General features: G+C 34.3%; 1 pseudogene; it reads left to right on the forward strand.

The window, feature by feature from the left end:
* The first annotated feature begins 920 nt into the window (after positions 1–920).
* LOC112705144 (pentatricopeptide repeat-containing protein At1g03540-like) lies at positions 921–15669 on the forward strand (annotated as a pseudogene).
* The last annotated feature ends 8402 nt before the right edge of the window (positions 15670–24071 follow it).

Consider the following 24071-nt stretch of genomic DNA (forward strand, 5'->3'; position numbering starts at 1 on the left):
TGTCATAATGTGTTTACTCATGAACAAACAAATTAGCACAACGGTCAAGATTATATTTCTAGAGTGATAAATGCCAAAGTATATGTAATTGTTTTCTTCCTTTGTAAGGCATACTTGAGTCTCACCTAATAATGATTCTTGTTCATGATGCATGTTCCGTATCTTGGACAACAATAATTCCAAACTAAAAATTAAATAAGAAGAAGGACCCCTCACATGTGATGATGATGACCTGTATAATTTGTTGTGGAAGACATTGTTCATGTTTTAGCTCATAGACTAAAAATTCTTTTGGATCTCTAACCATTTACACCATAGACACTGCGTTGCTTAATAATTTTAAAATAGGGTCCAGCAACAAATTAAAAATAGGGTCGCATGCTGATCGTGTCAGGTAATTTTAAATCGTTTTTGAATCTAATTTTTAAAAATAAATTAAATGTAGTAAAATATTATTATTTTTTATACATTTTTTTAATTTAAAAAACACTTCATAATATCAAATATGTTTAACTAAAATTGTTATTCATCCTAATTTTTTAAAAAAATTAGATATAAATATAATACAATATTATTACCATTAAAATTAGCATAAAACATTTATCTAAAGTCTCTTCCAATCATTCTAAATGCAACATCAAATGTGCAAGAACGCTCATCTTTTGTTTGGAATCTATGCTGCTAAAACAGTGAAGAACCAAGATGTTATATTGTTATTATACATACAACATCAAAATTAAAAACTTGAAAAAAAACAAAACAAAAGCAAAACATTACACCAGACGAACAAAATTTAAAAGACATAAAGAAATTAATTAGCTCAGAAAGATGTCAACTTAATTAGTTCAATTCATAAAAAAAATAATTAATATATATAATTTCGAAGACAAAAAGAGAAAAAACAAAAAAATATATCATTGATGATTGATGATATTGAAAGCTCTCCACCACTTGAAGTGCGCTGCAGCTTCCTCTCCACCACCACCACCATTGAACCAACAACAACAGAATCTCAGATCCTTCAACACTGCAGAGATGCCTCACTCTCAAAAGCCGTCACTCTCCTCAACAAAACCCACAGCATCTCCTCTTCCCATAAATCTATCATCTATGCCTCCCTCCTCCAAACCTCCACTAAGACCCACTCCTTCCTCCACGGCACCGTCCTCCACTGCCACGTCATCATGTCCGGCCTCGACACCGACCGCTTCGTCGGCAACAGCCTCCTCGCCCTCTACTTCAAGCTTGCCCCACACTTCTACCAAGCCCGCCGGATCTTCGAGGGGCTTCTCTTCAAGGATGTCATTTCTTGGACTTCTATAATCTCAGGCTATGTTCATGTTGGTGATCCCAAAAGCTCACTTATCTTGTTCTCTCTGATGGTGGGCTTTGAAGGCCTTCAGCCTAATGCCTTCACACTTTCTGCTGTTATCAAGGCCTGCTCCGAACTTGGTTTATTGAGGCTCGGAAGGTGCTTCCAGGGGTTGTTGTGAGCCGTGAGTTCGACTCGAATCGAGTGGTTTCAAGTGTGTTGATTGATATGTATGGGAGGAATTTTGGTGTGGAGGATGCACGCAAAATGTTTGATGAATTGCTTGAATCGGATATTGTGTGCTGGACATCAGTTATTTCAGCGCTTACAAGGAATGATAGGTTTAAGGAGGCTGTGGAGTTGTTCTATAAGATTCATAGAGGTTGCGGGTTGGCACCAGATGGTTTTACCTTCGGGACATTGTTGGCTGCTTGTGGTAACTTGGGGTGGTTGAGACGGGGGAGAGAGGTGCATGCTAAGGTGGTTACTTCTGGGATATGTAGGAATGTGGTTGTTGAGAGTAGTCTTTTGGATATGTATGGTAAATGTGGTTCGGTTCGCCTGTCTAGGAAGTTTTAAGCCAACTTGATTTAACCCCTCTTTCTTAAATTCAAGTAGAACCATTAATTAGTATCAAGTGCAAGGTCTCAAGAAGTGAAATTTTACAACTTGGAGTAAAGATCCATGGCCAATAATATGGATCCTAACATCATGGCTTTTATTCTCACTAAAGGGCAGTCTAACAATAGACCTCCATACTTCAATGGCAGCAACTATTCTTACTGGAAAGAGAGAATGAGAATCTTCATGTAGTCATTCGACTACAACATCTGGAAGATCATCCTCAGCGGACCAGACGTTCCCACTAAACAAAATGTTGATGGAGAAGTTATGACAAAAGAAGACAGCGAATGGACAGAGAAAAAAAAAAGAAGAAAGTTAAACTCAATGCCAAGGCAATCAACCTGATGCACTGTGCAATCAGTTTTGAAGAATACAGAAAAGTGTCAAGGTGCAAAATAGCTAAAGAAATATGGGACAAGCTCAGACTCGCCCATGAAGACAGTAAACAAGTGAGGGAAACCAGAATTGATATGTTGATGAAGGAGTATGAAATGTTCAGCATAAAAGAGGATGAGAGCATCGATCCAATGTTCAAAAGGTTCTCAATAATCATTAACAATCTGGATGCCATGGGAAGGAGCTATTTTGAAGAAACCTTAGTGAGGAAGATCCTGAAGAGCCTTACTAAGAAATGGGAAGTAAAAAGTACAATCATCTCTGAAAGGAATGATTTGATCAAAATCATCTATGATCATCTAAGAGCTGTTGGCCTATGAAATCACTCATATGTCTCAAGACAAAGATGATAGAAAAAAAAGTATAGCACTGAAATCAAGAATGACAGCCAAAGAAGAAGAATCTAATGACAGTTTTTCAGATGAAGAAATGGTGCTCTTTGCAAGAAAAATGAGAAGATTACTGAGATTCAAAAACAAAGGCAAAGGAAGCTTTTCATCCAAAGACTTCAAGAAAGATCAAGTCAAGTTCATATGCAACCATTGCAAGGAACTAGGTCACTTCAAGTCAGATTGCCCTCAGCTAAAGAAAGGCGAAAAATCCAAGAAAGACAAAAAGAATGTGATGACGGCAACATGGGAAGACTTAGAGAATGACACTAGCTCTGAGAACTCAGATCAAGAAGCTCAGCTATGCCTGATGGCTGATCATGATGAAGAATATGAGGTAGATCTCTCTAACTTATCTATTGATGAATTGCACTACATTATCAAAGACATTACTGTGAATTCTAAGAAACTCTTAGATAAGTATGCTAAATGTAAGAAAGAAAATGAGACATTGAGGACAGAAAATGATCTTTTTTTGAAAAAGGTTAAGGCAACCGAAACTTGTAACGAAAATTTTTTAAAAGAACAAAGTTGTGCTTTACGAGCTGAATTAGAGAAATTCAAACTCAAGCATAAGGTTACTGCTTCCACTGATTTGATTTCTAAAAACAAAAAGCTGAATGAACAAATTAAAAATGTGAATGAAGACTTAGCAAAGTTTGTTCAAAGTTCTCAAAATTTGAATAAACTGCTTGCTTGTCAAAGGTTTGGGTCTGAAAAATCTGGACTTGGATTCAAAGAGGAAAGTAAGGCTGTTTTCAAATAAAATGTTCAAAAATCTGAAGCCTCCTCTTCTACGTTTTTCAAACCAAAAGGCTTCAGTAAACCTCAGAAATCAATGAGTAAGAACCATTGCTATAAGTGCAATAGAAAAGGTCATGATCCTCCTCAATATTTCATCTTTCTAAGGTCTTTTGGTAATGATAGTAAGTTATATAAAGTTGTTCATGATTTTAATGCTCTTAGGCAACTAAGAAGATTTCACATCAAAGGATCTAAATGGATTTGGATACCTAAGGTTAGTTGAAGAACATGCAGGTTTGCCTTACATCCAAGAAGAAATTGGACATGTGGTATCTTGATAGTGAATTTTCAAGGCATATGACTGGAAAAGATACTTTCTTCATTAAACTCAACAAGTATGATGGAGGATTTGTCACTTTCAGAGATAATGATAAAGGTAAAATAATTGTCATTGGTAAGGTTGGCAAAGGTTTTTCTACTTGCATTGATAGTGTCTTTTTAGTTGATGGGTTAAAACATAATCTATTGAGCATAAGTCAATTGTGTGACCTTGGATATGCTGTAATCTTTAGAAAATCTGATTGTAGAGTCATAAATGAGAAAGCAGGGGCTATTTTATTTGTTGCCAAAAAAAGTGACAATGTTTATGGTCTCACACTAGATGATCTTAAAGTTCAAAATGTAACATGTTTCTCTTCAATGGAATCTAAAAAATGGATGTGGCACAAAAGATTAGGACATGCTAGCATGTTTTAAATCTCTAAACTTGTAAAGAGAGGCTTAGTAAGAGATCTTCCTAATATAGAATTTGATAAGGACATCACTTGTGATGCTTGTCAAATGGGTAAACAAACAAAAACTTCTTTAAAATCCAAGGAAGACGTCTCAACTAAAAAATCATTGGAGTTGTTGCATCTTGATATGTTTGGACCAACTGGGACTCAAAGTATTGGAGAAAAAAGTTATGGAATGGTTATTGTGGTTGACTATACTAGGTTTGGCTAGGTGTTGTTTCTAGCTCATAAACATGAAGCATTTTCTGTCTTTGAAAGGTCAGCAAGAAGATTCAAAATGAAAAGAGTTTAAAAATTATTTCAATTAGAAGTGATCATGACAAAGAGTTTAAAAATCAATACTTTGAATCTTTTTGTAATGAACTAGGCATATCACATAACTTCTCTTGTCCTAGAACACCTTAACAAAATGGTGTTGTAGAAAGAAGAAATAGAAGTTTACCAGAAATGACTAGAGCTATGTTATATGAATATGAAGTTTCCAAGTTCTTATGGGCTGAAGCTATGAATACAGCTTGCTATGTTTTAAATAGAACCATCATAAGAAAATTTTTGAAGAAAACTCCATATGAACTTTGGAAAGGGCATCCTCCCAATCTTAGTTACTTTCATGTGTTTGGCTGCAAGTGTTTCAGACTGAATATCAAAAAAAATTTAGGAAAAATTGATCCTAATACACATTAAGGCATTTTTCTTTGTTATTCCACTTATAGCAAAGCATATAGAGTATATAACAAGAACTCCAAAACTGTTGAGGAAACAATGCATGTCACATTCTGTGAGTCCAACACTATTTCTAGTGTTTGCATTGATGATAGCCCAAGTTTTGAAGCTAAATTGCCCAAGAACACTGAGTCAGTTCCTCAAAATTCAAGTTCTCATGAAGCTGCACCTGTTAGCAGCGAAAATTTTAATTCTGCAAGAGACAATTTAGAATTATCTCCTGTTATAGCAGAAAATATTGATGCAGAGGCCATTATTGATCAAGAGGAACCTGAATCCTCAACTCAAACCAGAAGGCCCAGAGAATGGAAGTTTCTGAAAAACTATCCTGAGAAATTCATAATAGGTTATCCCTCCAAAGGAATATCAACTAGATCATCTTTGAAAAGAGCTGAACCCAACAACTTAGCTCTTATATCAAAGATTGAACCTCAAAATATCCAAGAAGCACTTGCTGATCCATCTTGAGTATTAGCTATGGAGGAGGAATTGCAGCAGTTTGAGAAAAATCAGGTCTGGACCTTAGTGTCTCACTCAAATGGAAAGAAAGTCACTGACACTAAATGGATTTTCAGAAACAAATTGGGTGAAGATGGAACCATTATCCGAAACAAGGCTAGATTGGTTGCTCAAGGCTATGATAAAGAGGAAGGGATTGATTTCGATGAATCCTTTGCACCTGTAGCTCGAATGGAAGCCATCAGATTGCTCTTTCCATATGCAGCTCATTGTGGCTTCAAGCTATTCCAAATAGACATAAAATGTGCTTTCCTCAATGGTATAATAGAGAGGTTTATGTGGCTCAACCACCTGGGTTTGAAAACAAAATTTTTCCTAACAATGTTTTCAAACTAATTAAAGCCTTATATGGTTTAAGACAAGTTCCTAGAGCTTGGTATGAGAGACTTAGCTCATTTTTATTGAAAAACAAATTTTAAAGAGGAGCCACTAACATCACTTTATTTATTAAGAATTATAATGATCATTTTATTCTTGTGCAAGTTTATGTTGATGATATTATCTTTGGTTCGACTAATGAGGTTTTATGTGTAGATTTTGCTAAGCTTATGACCAATGAATTTGATATGAGCATGATGTGAGAGCTCAATTTCTTTCTAGGTTTGCAAATCAAGCAAACTGCAGAAAGCATATTCATTCATCAAGAAAAATATGCAAAGGAACTTGTCAAGAAATTTGGGCTGGAATGTGCCAAGCCAATGGGAACCCCTATGCATCCAAATATCAAGCTGGACAAAGATGAACATGCTAGAGATGTTGATGAGACACGCTATAGAGGGATGATTGGCTCTTTGATGTATCTAACCTCCTCAAGGCCTGATATCATCTAAAGTGTTGGAGTGTGCTCTAGGTTTCAGTCAAAGCCTAAGGAATCTCATCTCTTAGCTGTCAAAAGGATCATCCGATATGTGCTTGGTACCACTGATTATGCTTTATGGTTTTTAAAGACCGATTCCTTTCAATTAGTGGATTTTTGTGATGCAGATTTTGTTGGGGATAAAATTGATAGAAGAAACACAAGTGGCATGTATTGCTTTCTTGGAAAATCACTCATTGTTTGGTCAAGTAAGAAGCAAGCTACAGTAGCACTTTTCACAGCTGAAGCTGAGTATATTGTAGCTTCCTCTTGTTATTCTCAATTATTATGGCTGAAAACTCAATTAGCTGACTATAAGCTGAATGTTTCTAATATTCTATTATTTTGTGACAACATGAGTGCTATAAACATTTCCAAAAACCCATTTTTGCACTCAAGAACAAAGCTCATTGAAGTTCGATTTCATTCTATAAGAGAACATGTGCAAAATGGAAATTTAGATATTCAGTTTGTTAAATCTGAAGGTCAGCTGGCTTATATTTTCACCAAACGATTGATAAGAGAGAGGTTCTGCAAATTACAGACTGAACTGGGTATTCTTGCTTCATCTATGTTTTCTTAATGATTCTGATATTGAGATTTTTTGTGTTTTGTCTCATAGCTCAAGCTGAGACTTTTTTGGGCAGATGATGAGTAAGCTTCATTAACTCACTATGAAGCTTACTGGATTCATAACTGGTCAATATGAGTGATGGACCTCATGTGCTGGAGCAGTTTTACGAAATATAGGCTTTCTTTATTGAAACCTTTAGGCCCATTCCATTCTTGTAGTCACAATTTTTTTTTGTTTAAGCATTTACATTTCATTTTTATTTGGGCCTCATTTCAATTGCATTTTTTTTTAAATCAATTTTTGTTTTCTTTTTGTCCTTTTTTTTAAACGTAGGAATGTTATAGCTGTTACTTTTAAAAGATTTTCAAAGCTTGCATTTTTATTCCTTCCCAAGACGTAACCTTTACACTCCTCCAAGCCTATATTAACTTTTCACTACATGCATCTTTTCACATTACTCTCTCCACTTCATCTTCTGCAAACCAGTGCTCTATAAATATTGCATGCAAGAAAAGAGCTGTCCGCAGAGGCTCTCACAGTGGCACTCATACCAATCGTTCTAATCAGAGTAGTGTTGGATGGAGAGGAATGAGGAGAGTGAGTGGGAAATTGTGAAGGGGAAGAGTGGAAATGATTAGAACGATTGATATGAATGCTACTATGAGTGCTACTATGAGAGCCTCTGCGGACATCTCTTTTCTTGCGTGCCATATTTATAGAGCACTGGTTTGCAGAAGATGAAGAAGTGGAGAGAGTAGTGTGAATGGAAAGTTAATATAGGCTTGGAGGAGTGTAAAGGTTGCGTCTTGGGAAGGGATAAAAATGCAAACTTTGAAAAGTTTTGAAAGCTATAGCTGTAACCTTCGTATGTTTTAAAAAACACAAAGAAAAACAAAAATTGAAATGAAAAAAAAAATTGATGTTAAAATGAGGCCCAAATAAAAATGAAATGCAAATGCATGAAAAAATAAAATTTTGAAACTGCAAGGATGTAGTGGGCCTAAAAGGTTTCAATAAAGAAAGCCCAACTGCTTCAGCACATGAGGTCCATTACTCATATTGACCAGTTATGAATCCAGTAAGCTTCACAGTGAGTTAAATGATGCTTACTCATAATCTGCCCAAAAAAGTATCAGCTCGATCGATGAGACAAAACACAAATAATCTCAACATCAGAATCATTAAGAAAACATGGATGAGGGAAGAATGCCCAGTTCAGTCCGTAATTTGCAGAACCTCTCTTCTACCAATGGTTTGGTGAAAATATCAGCCAGCTGACCTTCAGATTTAACAAACTGAATATCTAAATTTCCATTTTGCACATGTTCTCTTATAGAATGAAATCGAACTTCAATGTGCTTTGTTATTGAGTGCAAAATAGGGTTTTTGGAAATATTTATGGCACTCATATTATCACAGAACAATGGAATATTGGAAACATTCAGCTTATAGTCAACTAATTGATTTCAGCCATAATAATTGAGAACAGCAAGAGGAGGCTGCAATATACTCAACTTCGGCAGTGGAAAGTGTCATTGTCGCTTGCTTCTTGCTTAACCAAACAATGAGTGACTTCCCAAGGAAGTAACACATGCCACTTGTGCTTCTTCTATCAATTCTGTCCCTAGCAAAATCTGCATCACAAAAACCCACTAATTGAAAGGAATCAGTCATTGGAAACCATAAGCCATAATCAGTGGTACCAAGCACATAACGAATGATCCTCTTGACAGCTGAGAGATGTGATTCCTTAGGCTTTGATTGAAACCTTGAGCACACTCCAACACTTTGGATGATATCAGGCCTTAAGGAGGTTAGATACATTAATGAACCAATCATCCTTCTATAGTGAGTCTCATCGACATCTCTAGCATGTTCATCTTTGTCAAGTTTGATATTTAGATGCATGGGGGTTTTCATTGGCTTGCCAAATTCCAGCCCAAATTTCTTGACAAGTTCTTTTGCATATTTTTCTTGATGAATGAATATGCCTTCTGCAGTTTGTTTGATTTGCAAGCCTAGAAAGAAATTGATCTCTCCCAAGATGCTCATGTCAAACTCATTGGTCATAAGCTTAGCAAAATCTGCACATAAAGCCTCATTAGCCGAACCAAATATATCATCAACATAAACTTGCACAAGAATAAAATGATCATTATAATTCTTAATAAATAAAGTGGTGTTAGTGGCTCCTCTTTGAAATTTGTTTTTTAGTAAAAAATGAGCTAAGCCTCTCATACCAAGCTCTAGGAGCTTGTCTTAAACCATATAAGGCTTTAGCTAGCTTGAAAACATGGTTAGGAAAAGATTTGTTTTTAAACCCAGGTGGTTGAGCCACATAAACCTCTCTATCTATTATACCATTGAGGAAAGCACACTTTACGTCCATTTGTAATAGCTTGAAGCCACAACGAGCTGCCTAAGCAAGGAGCAATCTGATGGCTTCCATTCGAGCTACAGGTGCAAAGGATTCATCAAAATCAATCCTTTCCTCTTGATCATAGCCTTGATTAACCAATCTAGCTTTGTTTTGCACAATAGTTTCATCTTCACCCAATTTGTTTCTGAACATCCATTTAGTGCCAGTGACTTTCTTTCCATTTGAGTGAGGCACTAAGGTCCAGACCTGATTTTTCTCAAACTTCTACAATTCCTCCTCCATAGCTAATACCCAAGAGGGATCAGCAAGTGCTTCTTGGATATTTTGAGGTTCAATCTTTGATATAAGAGCTAAGTTTTTGGGTTCAGCTCTTTTCAAAGATGATCTAGTTGATATTCCTTTAGAGGGATCACCTATTATGAATTCCTCAGGATAGTTTTTCAGAAACTTTTATTCCCTGGGCCTTCTGGTTTGAGTTGAGGATTCAGGTTCCTCTTGATCAATAATGGCCTCTACATCAGTATTTTCTGCTGCAATAGGAAATAATTCCATATTGTCTCCTGCAGAATTGGGATTTTTGTTGCTAACAGGTGTAGCTTCATGAGAGCTTGAACTTTGAGGAGCTGACTCAGTATTCTTGGGCAATTCACCTTCAAAACCTAGGCTATCATCAATGCAAATACTAGGAACAGTGTTAGACTCACAGAATGTAACATGCATGGTTTCCTCAATAGTTTTGGAGTTCTTGTTATATACTCTATATGCTTTGCTATATGCCTTGAACATCCACTATCAAGATACCACATGTCCAATTTCTTCTTGGATGTAAGGTAAACCTGCATGTTCTTCAACTAACCTTAGGTATCCAAATCTATTTGGATCTTTTGATGTGAAATCTTCTTGGTTGCCCAAGAGCATTAAAATCATGAACAACTTTATATAATTTACTATCATTACCAAAAAACCTTAGAAAGATGAAACATTGAGGAGGATTATGACCTTTTTATTGCACTTGTAGCAATGGTTCTTGCTCACTGATTTTTGAGGTTTGCTGAAACCTTTAGGTTTGAAAAACTTAGAAGAGTAAGCTTCAAATTTTTGAATATTTTGTTTGAAAACAGCCTTACTTTCTTCTTTGAATCCAAGTCCAGATTTTTCAGACCCAAACTTTTAGCATGCAAGTAGTTTATCCAGATTTTGGGAACCTTGAACAAACTTTGCTAAGTCTTCATTCAGATTTTTAATTTGTTCATTCAGCTTTTTATTTTCAGAAATCAAATAAGTGGAAACAGTATTTTCTTCTTTCAAAAGATTTTCATTACAGATTTCGGTTGCCTTAACCTTTTTCAAAAGAATATCATTTTCTGTCCTCAATGCTTCATTTTCTTTCTTACATTTAGCATACTTATCTAAGAGTTTCTTAGAATTCACAATAATGTCTTTGATAATGTAGTGCAATTCATCAATAGATAAGTCAGAGAGATCTACCTCATCTTCATCATCATGATCAGCCATCAGGCATAGCTGAGCTTCTTGATCTGAGTTTTCAGAGCTGGTGTCATTCTCCAAGTGTTCCCATGTTACCATCATCACTTTCTTTTTGTCTTTCTTGGATTTTTGCCTTTCTTTGGTTGAGGACAATTTGACTTGAAGTGTCCTGGTTCCTTGCAGTGGTGGCATGTGAACTTGACTTGATCTTTCTTGAAGTCTTTGGATGAAGAACTTTCTTTTCCTTTGCTTTTGAATCTCAGTAATTTTCTCATTTTTCTTGCAAAGAGCACCATTTCTTCATCTGAGAAACTGTCATCAGATTCTTTTTCTTTGGCTGTCATTCTTAATTTCAGTGCTATACTTTTCTTTTTTTATCTTTGTCTTGAGCCATGTGAGTGGTTTCGTAGGCCAGCAGCTTGCCTCTTAGCTCATCATAGGTGATTTTGATCAAATCATTCCTTTCAGAGATGGCTGTACTTTTTACTTCCCATTTCTTAGTAAGACTCCTAAGGATCTTTCTCACTAAGGTTTCTTCAGAATAGCTCCTTCCCATGGCATCCAGATTATTTATGATTATTGAGAACCTTTCGAATATTTGATCGATGCTCTCATCCTCCTTCATGCTGAACATTTCATACTCGTTCATCAGCATGTCAATTCTGGTCTCCGTTACTTGATTAGTGCCTTCATGAGTGATTCTAAGCTTGTCCCATATTTCTTTCACTGTCTTGCACCTTGACAGTTTTTTGAATTCTACAAAATTGATTGCACAATGCATCAGGTTGACTACCTTGGCATTGAGTTCAACCTTCTTCTTTTTTTCCTCTGTCCACTCGCTGCCTTCTTTTGTCACAACTTCTCCATCAGCATTTTGTTTAGTGAGAACATCTGGTCCGTTGAGGATGATCTTCCAAATGTTGTAGTCGATTGACTGGAAGAATATTCTCATTCTCTCTTTCCAGTAAGAATAGTTGCTGCCATTGAAGTAGGGAGGTCTATTGTTAGACTGCCCTTCAGTGAGAATGAATACACCACTATTTCGTGGTACATCTTGTACTTAATTGAGTAGATTTTATCCACTAATCTCACACTTATTCATAGAAATCGCATGTTTTATATTTTCCTTCCTGATTTTGTGCTATGATTAGAAACATGCTTCTTTGGCCTTAATTTTGCTAATTTTAATCCTCTCTTATTACCGTTCGATGTCTTGATATGTGTTTTAAGTGATTTTCAGGGTTTATAGGGCAGGAATGGCTTAGAGGATAGAAAGGAAACATGCAAAAGTGAAAGGAATACAAGAAGCTGAAGGAACTGTAAAGCTGTCAGCCCTGATCTCTTCGCACTCAATCGATCATAACTTGAGCTAAAAAGTTTCAAATGAGGCGGTTCCAGTTGCACTGGAAATCTAACATCCGGGGCTTCACAACGATATATAATTTGTCATAGTTGCCTTGCTGTTAGGCAATGCGTACGCGTGGATTGTGCTGCAAACAAGCGACGTGTACGCATGGGCGACGCGTACGTATGACAGAGCCGCGACTTGTACGTATCAAAAATTGCCTACAGCAATTTCTGGGCTGTTTTTGACCTAGTTTTCAGCCCAGAAAACACAGAATAGAAGCTGCAGAGTGGGGAAATCAGATTAATTCAATCATTCAACTCTTCATTCACATAATTTTAGGTTTTAGATGTAGTTTTTAAAGAGAGATGCTCTCTCCTCTCTCTTGGTTTTAGGATTTAGGATTTCTCTTCTACTCTTATTGATTACTCATTGTTACTATTCTAGTTTGTGAACTTTTGATGTTAGACTCAATTTCCATCTTAGTGCAATTGATTGTTTGGATTTTATTATCTTTTATTGCTTTTCTATGCTTTTGTGCTATGCCCTCCAAATACTTGACAAAATGCTTAGAAGGATGTTAGAGTAGGATTTTATGTTCTTGGCTTGGTTGAGTAATTGGTAACACTTGAGTTATCAAACTCCTTTATTGATTGATAATTGAAAGTTGCTGATTGATTTTAAATTTCATTAACTCTAGTCTTTCCTTGGGAGTTGACTAGGACGTGAGGATTCATATTGATTTATCCACTTGATGCACCTTCATAGTTAGAGGATGAATAAGTGGGAGCAATGGATAATTTTCATCACAATTGATAAGCATAACTAGGATAGGACTTCTAGTTCTCATACCTTGCCAGGAACTTTTTCAGTTGTTAGTTTACTTCTTTTGTCATTTACTATTCTTGCTTCTTATCTTACAAAACCCCAAAACACACTTTTTCATAACCAATTATAAGCACACTTTCCTGTAATTCCTTGAGAGATGACCCGAGGTTTAAATACTTCGGTTATTACTTTTATTGGGTTCACTTTAGTGACAAACAAGTTTTTGTACGAAAGGATTCTTTGCTGGTTTAGAAGCTATACTTTCAACGAGACTTTATTTGTAAAATTCTTTACTAGCAAAAATTCGTTCGTCAAAAGCCATTATGTTAGGACCCATATTGTTGGCCATGGATCTTTACTCCAAGATGTGAAGTTTGACTCCTTGAGAGCTTTCTCTGATACCAATTGATGGTTCTACTTGAACTTGAAAAGGAGGGTTGAATCAAGTTGGCTTAAAATTTAAAGTTTCAAACTCTGTTTTAACAGAAGCTTAAGTTGCAGGAGATTATTTCATTTTATCTCGTGTGCGGAACAAGTAAAGAGTAGGGAAGAGGAGAAAAAGGCCAGCATGTATCCTGGTTCAGATTCTTAGTGCAATGAATCTTACGTCCAATCTCCACCACAAACCATGGTAAAATTTTCACTATAATCCACTGATTACGTTCACCAATACTATTGAATTACTCCCTAATTCAACTGATATCTACCCCTAAACTTTTTTCACCAAAGCTTAGTAACCCAAAGTGCTGTCCAAAATTGGAAGGAGAATCTAAACAGATTCTAACTCACCAAGTGCTAAGTCAACTTGGCAAGGGGAACTAATCCTAGTTCATCAACACAATTACATCAGAAATCAGTGGCTCTTTTGCATCACTCTTGCATTTTCTCTCTTGCCTTTTCAACTCACAAGATCAGCCTTTTTCTTAAAACAGAAAATGACACAAGACATGCATAACAATGAAAATAAAAAATTAATCTTGAGTAGAAGAAAAATATTTCAGCTCCATGTTTGAGATGATGCTCTGCGTTTGTGCTTTTTTTTTCTTGCTGTAAAATGTTGGAATGAGGCTTATTATATGTCTTCCGCTTGCCTTTAATTTTTGCCTCTTTCATTTGCTTGTCCTTGCTGCCCATTGGAGCTGTCACTTCTGGCATGCAGTCCTTCTTCATCATGCTCCACTATTTCTGCTGAATGAGGAGCCCGTCCACCGCCTCTGTTGTCCTTTGCTTTTCTTTGTTCCTTGGCATACACTCTTTTTTTTTTCTCCATAACCCTTACTGCTACAGCTATTAGCAAGTTTGTGTTTTGCTCATCCACTAGCCGAATATTGCTCATCTGATGTCCTTAGGATAGTGGAGATGTCCTTGTGTCCTTCTTGCTTTCACAAAGCCACACCTGTCCTTGCATGGTTGTTGTTCCCTTATTTTTTCAGTTGTCCTCACTCTTTCTTTAGCAACACATAGCCTTGTATTTACTGAACTGTGCTATGATGAGATTTGGGCTTGTCTATTATTCTTGGAGCACTAAAGAACAAATGAGCTGCCTTCTATTTGTTGTGATGGGCTTAAAGCTTAGAGATGTAACACTTTAATTTGCTGAAGCATTACTGGAGTGGGCTGAAGCAACATTTGATTGGGCCTGCATCACTTAACACACAATTAAACACATTTGGACTTTAACCCAATAGATGTTTGTCATTATTTATAAAATCCAAAATTAAACTAAGCTTAACATTTTTGATAGGATGAGTAATAAGAATTTGGTGTCATGGACTGCTATACTTGGCACATATTGTCATAATCGAGAGTATGAGACTGTGCTCAATCTTGTTAGGGAGAGTGGGATTATGGATGTTTACAACTTGGGGACTATTGCTCGGGACTCACTGTTATGAGATAGGGAAAAGTGGTTCATTGTATGTATGTGAGAAAGGGTGGTTGGAGAGACATTATAGTGGAGTCAGCCTTGGTTGATCTATATGCAAAATGTGGGTGTATTGATTTTGGGTATAGGTTGTTCCTGAGTATGCAAGTTCGAAATCTGATAACATAGAACTCAATGATTAGCGGGTTTGCACATAATAGAAGAGGGATGGTAGCATTAGCCTTGTTTGAAGATATGATCAAAGAAGGGATACAGCCTGATTATATCACTTTTATTAATGTTCTCTTTGCTGCAGTCATACTGGTTTGGTTAATGAAGGAAGAGAATATTTTACTTCAATGACAAAGAAATATGAGATTCAGCCTGGAGTTGAGCATTACAATTGCATGATTGATCTACTAGATCGTGCTGAACTGATAGAGGAGGCTGAGATTTTGTTGAAAAATTCAGATTGCAGACACGATCAGTCACTTTGGGTAGTGCTTCTTGAAACTTGCACTAGGTGCTCAGACTATATCACTGTAGAACGCATAGCCAAAAAGATAATTGAGCTGCAACCAGGATTCCATTTAAGTTATGTTCTGTTTGGTAACATTTATAGAACATTTGGTAGGTGAAATGATGCTCTAGCAATCAGGAAGTTAATGGAGGATAGAGGGGTTAAGAAGATGCCTGGCAAGAGCTGGATTGAATGCGAGAATAAAAAAGATCTCATTTTGATCTGGCCAACATGGAGGAAGCTGTGTGATGATAGAATTTGGAAGGATGGATCAATTAACATCATGAACTTTTTTTTAATCTCAAGTCAATGAAAGCTAATTAATCTTGGTCTATAAGATAAAATGATTTATTCCTAAAGATACAAAAAAAATTAGTCCAGCTACACATTCAAGTTTTTTTTTGGCAACTAAGTCTAATAAAATTGGCCTAAACTTAACAAAAATTACTTTCATTACACACGCACTTTATTAACGCAAACATATTCACATATTCTTCTTCTTCGCATTCCTCTTTCTTCTTCGTCACGTTCTTTCTCCGTCTTTGTACTTTTTCTCTCAATCGTTATTATTTTATTGCTGCTACGATTTTTAGGTTCATTTGTGTGTTAATTGAAGTTTATCTGATAATACTTATTAGGGGTGTACATGGCCCGGCCCGAGCCGAAGACCCGGTCCGATCCCGAACACTTTAGGGACTAATTTAGTGTGATTTCATCGGGTCTAGGGTCAGGTAAGGGTCTCAAAAATAGATCCGGTCATTATCTCAGGTCGGGTCTGGGCCATAGCTCGGGTCACCCGAACTCGGCCCGGTGACCCGGTCATCATACACGATTAATATTTTGTGTTATTAGTAATGGATGATGGCTATTCTTATGTGAGATTTAAATATTGTAAACCTTAATATTTTGTGTTATTAGTCATTATAAGATTATAAGTTAATATTTTATGTTTAAAATGCATAAGACTTTAGACTAATGCATAATATTGTGTTATTTGTATTGATTTAAATATTTGGTATTATTAGACTATTAGTATTGATTATAGTTATGCTTTAATTTTAGAGAAGGGTTGATTTTTGTTACATTTTTTTAAGTGAATTTTACTACGTGAATTGTGAAATAATAGTTGAAAATTAGGTAATTTTTACATGCTAAAGTCCCGATTTTCACCCGACTCGAAGGTGCGTAAGTTTCATCCGGTCTATAATCGAATTAGGGTCTAAAAATTAGGTCCGGTTTATATTTTGAGTTGGGTCTGGGTTAAGCTAAATTCGGTGTTGTCCGGCCCATTTACACCCCTACTACTAATAAGTATTGACCAAAAGGTAATTAATATAAGTAACATACATATTTGAATAGTAATCACCTTTGGGAGCCACTCAGATAAAGATGTTAAAAACGTCTTTTTATAAAGATGTTTTTAATAATTAAAATTTAACACATATAATCAATTAAATCGTGTTATTTTTGTCAAAATTAGGCTAGACAAATTAATTTGACCAAAAAATGACGAATCAAATCTTGAATTGGTCTTAATATTATTTTTTATAAAAAATTACTATCATACTCTATTATAGAAAATGACTAAAATACTTCTATTATATATATTAATTTTGAGAATCCTAAATTTTAGTCCTTTATTTTTCTATCGTAAGATTAGGATTTAGAATTTTTAAAATTAATATATATATATATATATATATATATATATATATATATATATATATATATATATATATATATAATAAGAGTATTTTAATCATTCTCTATAATAAGGGTATTGTAGTCATTTTTTATAAAAAATAATAATTTAGATCATTTCAAGATTTGATTCACCATTTTTTCGGTTAAATCAATTTATCTAGCCTAATTTTGACAAAAATAACATGATTTAATTGGTTATATATGTTAAATTTTAATTACTGAAAAACATCTTTAAAAAAAAAAGACGTTTTAAACGTCTTTATTTGAGTGGCTTTCATCACGCTTACTTATATGGCTCAGGATTCGGTGGTCCCAGAACCTTTGGACCACTTAATGGTCCCATTAGAAAACATGTTTTTAGAGTATTTTTAACAATTGCTACATAGTCCTTGAACTAATTTTAATTACAAATTAATCCCATATATTTTATTTAATTATAAAAACTGTTTTTTATTTTATAAATTATTATTTTATCAATTATCTATTATATTTATTAACAATCAAATACAAAAACAACAACCAATTATATCCTCCATTGATCCTAATAAAGCTTTTGACCATTCCAATCGATTAAATATTAAATTTGATCTCGTGACGTTCGTCCATGACTTCTAAATCGTGTTTCCTTGAAATTCAATCGATTGGTTTATCAAAACAATCGATTGAATTGTAACTCAATCGATTGAATTACAGTGTATCACAAAACAATCGATTGAAAGTTGTAAGGTAGAATAATTTTTGCTTAAACCAATCGATTGTTTATACTTTCCAATCGAATGAATGCCCAAAAACAATCGATTGTTTTTGTTACTCAATCGATTGCATTCACGAAAACAACATGGATTTGCCAAATACAATCGATTGGAAAGTGATGACATTGAAGTTTTAGCCAAATTCAATCGATTGGTAATGTAATCCAATTAATTAGAAGGTGATGAAGTTGAATTTTTTGCCAACTTCAATCGATTGGTAATGCTACCCAATCGATTGAAATGTGTCATGTGCCTATTTCAATCTTGTTATCTTTTTAGAAATTATCTTATTATTCATCTATCTTATCTTTAAAATTCTATCTTCAATTTTTGCTGTTTTATTTTGATGTAGATAAACTAATCTTATCCTTTCCTTAATATTAACATTATAAATTGGTGAATAATCCATCACTAATTATTCAATCCCACCATTGAAATTGTGTATCATTTTCTTTGATTATAAAAAATTTAATTGTTTTTCTTTGGAACATCTATCTACTCAATATCCAATTTTTTTATTTTTTATCCGTCTATTTAATATTCATTATTTCTTCATCGTTAATCACCGTTGCAGTAATCAGCAAAGGTCCAATCAAGTTTTTCATTATAATGTTCAAAAAATAAACAATCGTTTTGATTACAAAATCGAGGTCAGTGAATAAAATCTCTAATTTTGTAATTATTTGTTTCGATACTTTATTTGTGAAATTGATTGTATAAGGAAAAAATATTTTTTTTATCTTTTATTAATTCACAAATTGAGAAATACTAAAAAGTAAATAGATGTTATTATTTTTTATTATTGATTAATTAGCTAGTAATCAGGGATGGACCTAGAGGGGGCGAGTAGTGGCCTGGACACCCAAAATTTTAAGAAACTATACTTATCTATAACAATTTATATTAGGAATACAGAGGTTGGTGTCGATTATTTTTTTCCTATTTTACCCATATGTTTATAATCTAAAACAACATACTCAATTACGTACTCACGTTCTGTAAATTTTGCATTAACCCATGACAAAATGATGTAACTGCTCGTTAAGATATTTTTATTGGATGTAAATTATTGTTACAAATATTTTTATTAAGATATGTTTTGAAGGAATAAAAGTAGAATAGTTCAATAAGGATTAATTTTTAAAAAAAATAAATTTACACTAATAATTTTTCTCTTCAAATTATTAACGTACTCTTCTAATATACTCTAAGTACCTACACAATATATAATATCAATTAGCGTTCAAATTTAAGTTCCAATATTGTTATAAACGAGAGAGGTTTATTAATTTTTAAAAAAATTTACACACAATAAGTTTTGTATCAATATATCATGATTCATTTTAAAAATAATATTTATTCATTTAAGTTATTGAGTGTCTTGAAAAATTATATTTAAATAATTTTTTTATTTTTTAACTATTTTATATTTTTAGATTGAAAATTTTGTATTTTTTTTATTCAAGCTTTATTTTTATATTTTATTTTAATTGTCTTATTCAAAACTATTAATATGAATTTTTATTTTGTAGGATAATAAAAAGATGAGATTTTTTTAATAAATTAAATTATTAAAAAACTTACTTATTATAAAAGAAGTTAAGTATATTTCTTGATTCACTTTTGAATGTAATCAAAATAAATATAAATTTATTTAATTTTTTAAAATTTACATTAATATTAAGAAAAAGATAAGATTAATTTATCTACATAAAAATAAAACAGTAAAAATTGAAAATAGAATTTTAAAGATAAGATAGATGAATAATAAAATAATTTCTAAAAAGATAACAAGATTGAAATAGGCGCATGACACATTTCAATCGATTGGGTAGCATTACTAATCGATTGAAGTTGGCAAAAAATTCAACTTCATCACCTTCCAATCGATTGGATTACATTACCAATCCATTGAATTTGGCTAAAACTTTAATGTCATCACTTTCGAATCGATTGTATTAAGCATATCCATGTTGTTTTCGTGAATTCAATCGATTGAGTAACAAAAACAATTGATTGTTGTTGGGCATTCATTCGATTGGAAAGTATAAACAATCGATTGGTTTAAGCGAAAACTATTCTACCTTACAACTTTCAATCGATTGTTTTGTGATACACTGTAATTCAATCGATTGTTTTGATAAACCAATCGATTGAATTTCAATTAGGATCAATGGAGGATATAATTGATTGTTGTTTTTGTATTTGATTGTTAATAAATATAATAGATAATTGATAAAATAATAATTTATAAAATAAAAAACAGTTTTTATAATTAAATAAAATATATGAGATTAATTTGCATTAAAATTAGTTCAAGGACTATATAGTAATTGTTAAAAAAACTCTAAAACATGTTTTTTAATGGGACCATTAAGTGGTCCAAAGGTTCTGAGACCACCGAATCCTGAATCTACTAAGTTACTAACTCTGGATGTGTTACAGTTGACTATTGACCGTGAGAGTCAACAACAGTTAGAGTGACTATTTTTAAAATTTAAAAGGCATACTAAAATTAATGTTCGAGTTTAAATTATGTTATATCACAGTAAAATGGGCAATTAAAAAAAAAAAGAAAAATAAATTATTCATATAAATCTAAACCATTTATACGAATGTAAAAAAATATATGGTCAAAATTTATTCGTATAAAAAGGAGACTCAGTGTTCCTTGAAAAATGACATGCTATTATTAGAGGTAATAAATAATAAATAGGCTGGGCTACACATACAAGTTTACAAGCTTACAAGTTGACCCAGCCCAAATAGAACTCACGCGCATGAAGAGAAATAACAAGGCGCGTCAAAATCACGCGCTCAACACTCGAACAGTTACGTATGGCAGACTCTTCCACTTCTTCCACTTCTTCCACTTCTCAAAGCGCTTTGAAAACAAGGAAACCGTCCCATTTTCGAGCGAAAATCAAAGTTCAAAATATACAAATCGTTGTTCGAAACCTCCATCAAAACACCATCAAACTCTCCGTGAAGAATCTGAAGAAAAAACAAAGCAACAATACTCAACGTAAGTTCATTAAGATTCCTGTATATTTTACTTTTCTTCTACGTCGTTCTTCTAGGGTTTACTATTATTCTTGCTTCTTTGTTACACTGTTCTAAGTTCTACGTCGTTGTTCTAAGTTCTACGTCATTCTACGTTGTTGTTCTAAGTTCTCCTGCTATTTTTGTTGATTTTTGGGGGTTTATTCCGTAGATTGGGGGGTGTATACTACTTAACCTTGTAATGTGGCTTGATATTGAAGCATGGTTGAGTGATATCTGACTGATATCTATATGGATGTATCTGAATAATATCTATGGGTGTATCTCACTGTAATCAATGGGTGTATCTTGTTAATATCTTTGGGTGTATCTGAGTCATATATATGAGTGTATCTTACTGTTATCAATGGGTGTATCTTATTGTTATTAATGGGTGTATCTGAGTCATATATATATGGGTGTATCTTACTGATATCTTTGGGTGTATTTTTTGTTTCAGAGAAAATGGCAGCAAGAAACCAAACAAAAGACCTTAAGTGTGCCACACATCTCCTAAGTGATAAGTTCAGAAACATGGCTGAGGAGAAGAAGGCAATTGTGAGGGATCTCGGATTCAGTGGCTTGATGCACATCCCACCACTAAGGGTGCATCACCAACTGTTAAGGGAGCTCGCAAACAACTTCAAACTTGGGGAGAACAGACTGGAAACAGGATATGGTTCTTTCAAAATAACCCCAAGAAAAATAGGTCATGCGCTTGGGATCAATGCAACAGGTAACTAGCTTAAAATTATAGGTGTATATTAAGTTGTTGCTTGGGTGTATTTAAGTTGATGCTTGGGTGTATTTGAACCGACTTGGATACTTTGTTGTCTTCCTTTTTGTAGGAGATCTATTTCCTGAGAAAGTTGAGTATAAGAAACTTTCTGATGATGACAAAATAATTTATAGAAGATTCCAGGGTAAGACCCTCAAAAGTCTTACCGATGAAATGATGGAAATCGGAGTTGGCAACGAAGAGGAACGCCTGATGTTCAAGAGGATATCCATCCTCTACATACAGATGACGTTCCTTTTGCCAACGACGATAAACAAAATATCGCCCGTGCACCTGGCCCAAATTTTTAAGATGGACGGTATATCGGAGAGAAACTGGGGGGGGCATGTTTTGACCTTCATGGTCAAGGGCATCACAGACTACCAGGAGAAGAAGAAAAAGGCAATTAATGGCTGCCTCTTCGCCCTGATGATAATCTACTTTCATCTTTCAAAAAACAAAGGCAAGAACAGGACTGAAAGGCCACCAAAGCCCTGGATTGCCAACTGGACTAAGGAGCAGTTGGTGGAAAGAATGACTGCAGAAAGAGAGGAAATTTTATTAAGTAAACATAATAAGTTGGGTGTATTTTATTTACCCGAATGCTGCTAACTAAAATATCTCATGTTTCAGGGGATTGTGAAGATGGCAGAGACAAGAGAAAAAATGAAAAAAAAAGAAAAAAAAAAACAAGAAATCAAAAAAACAAAAAAAAGGAAGGCGAGTCCAACATCTTCTTCGGAGACAGAAACTACTGACAGTGACACTTCTACCTCTGAGTCTGAGGCTCAAGAAGACTCAGAGGATTCAGGAAGAAAACACCCCAGCAAAAAGGGGAAAAAGTAAGTACCATACTTGGGTGTAATTTCTTTTTCGGGTTGGGTGTATTTTGTTTGTGCACGTTGGGTGTATGTAGCTTATTAAGCAGGGTGTGTTTCGTTTGCTGCGTTGGGTGTATATTGTATATTCAGTTGGGTGTATCTCGTGAATTCATTTGGGTGTATTTTTAGTATGTTCTAAATGACAATTGTTTGCCTTCCAAAATGGACTCAAGAAAAAGAAAGCAGAGGCAAGAGGAGTCAGATTCTGATTCAGAATCTGAATTTGAACCAAGTGATGAGTAATGTCCTGAAATTATTACTCCTTTCTTTTGGCTTCATTATAAAGATTTCGTGTATTAACTGAAGTGTCTATTATTAACTTATAGGAGCGAAGAATCATCACCTGCGGAGAAGGAGAAGAAAAAGAAAAAAACAAAAACAACACCAAAAAAGTAAGCACTTCTTTGGATAATATTCTGTGATAAAATTAATTTTTTATTTCTGATTGTACTCTTTTTTTTCCACCCAGAACACAACAAAAAAAGAAAAAAGTTGTTGTGGAGGATTCACCTCCTGAAGAAGATCAATACTTTGACGGGTACAGTACCTCATAAGCTATATTACGGTCTATCATCGTAATTATTTTTGTTAACATCTTATTTTATGAATGTAGTGAGAGATATGAAATATCAAGTGACGAACTCGATGAATTGCTAAGGAAAAACATTGATAAATCTCCTGCAGAGGGGTATGTCTTGCTGGGCTGTGTATTTGAGATTTTGGTGTGTTTTGTTTGCTAATAATTGTATCTTGTTTCGCAGGGAGAACCAAGCTGACCTGCGATCGACAGAAGGTCGCTATGTGTCCTCTGAAATGTAAGAAGCTTTATTATTTAATAAAATCTTGTTATTATTTGAGATTTGGATGTATTTTGTGAACCATTTGGGTGTATTTTGTGGGTCAAGTTGGGTGTATGTCGTTTGTTTTGTTGGGTGTATTTTGTGAACCATTTGGGTGTATATTGGGTGTATCTCATGCATTCATTTGGGTGTATTTTATACCTGTATCTTATTTTGTCTGAATAACATGAAATCTGTTTAGACTACCGGCTGTGAACTTGGGAAGTGATGATCCTTCCTCTCAAGGACGCACATAACAGAGTAGTGTAAACCAGCCGTCACAGAGCATGTAATTTCTCTTTCAAATAACTGTTACTTTTGTTCTTCTATTACCTTCTACTTCTAATTCTGTATATATATTTTTTTAGAAAAGAAGCCCTTTATTATTTTATTCAAGAAAAAAAGGCAGAAAAAAAAAGCAAAAACTGCAAGTATGTAAGTTCTCAAAAAACAAAGCCCGTCTTCTTTTTGAATTGTTCGGGTGTATTTTTTGACCTTCTTTGAGTGTATTTTAGGTTGATTCCGACTGATTCGAATATGATGGTTGTGAGGGAACAAACACCGTCGGAAGCGCTTGCAGTGTGAGTTTTCCAAGAATATTTCAACCTTATAACCTTATTATTTTCAAATACATTGTTAACCTTTCATTTTTCTTCTTGTTTAGAGTCCCGATCCAAGTTTTTGTGCCGGCATCCCAAACAACCATTGACACAGATTTC

The sequence above is a fragment of the Arachis hypogaea genome, chromosome 8 (assembly GCF_003086295.3).
Source record: "Arachis hypogaea cultivar Tifrunner chromosome 8, arahy.Tifrunner.gnm2.J5K5, whole genome shotgun sequence".
In the NCBI taxonomy this organism is placed as follows: Eukaryota; Viridiplantae; Streptophyta; class Magnoliopsida; order Fabales; family Fabaceae; genus Arachis; species Arachis hypogaea.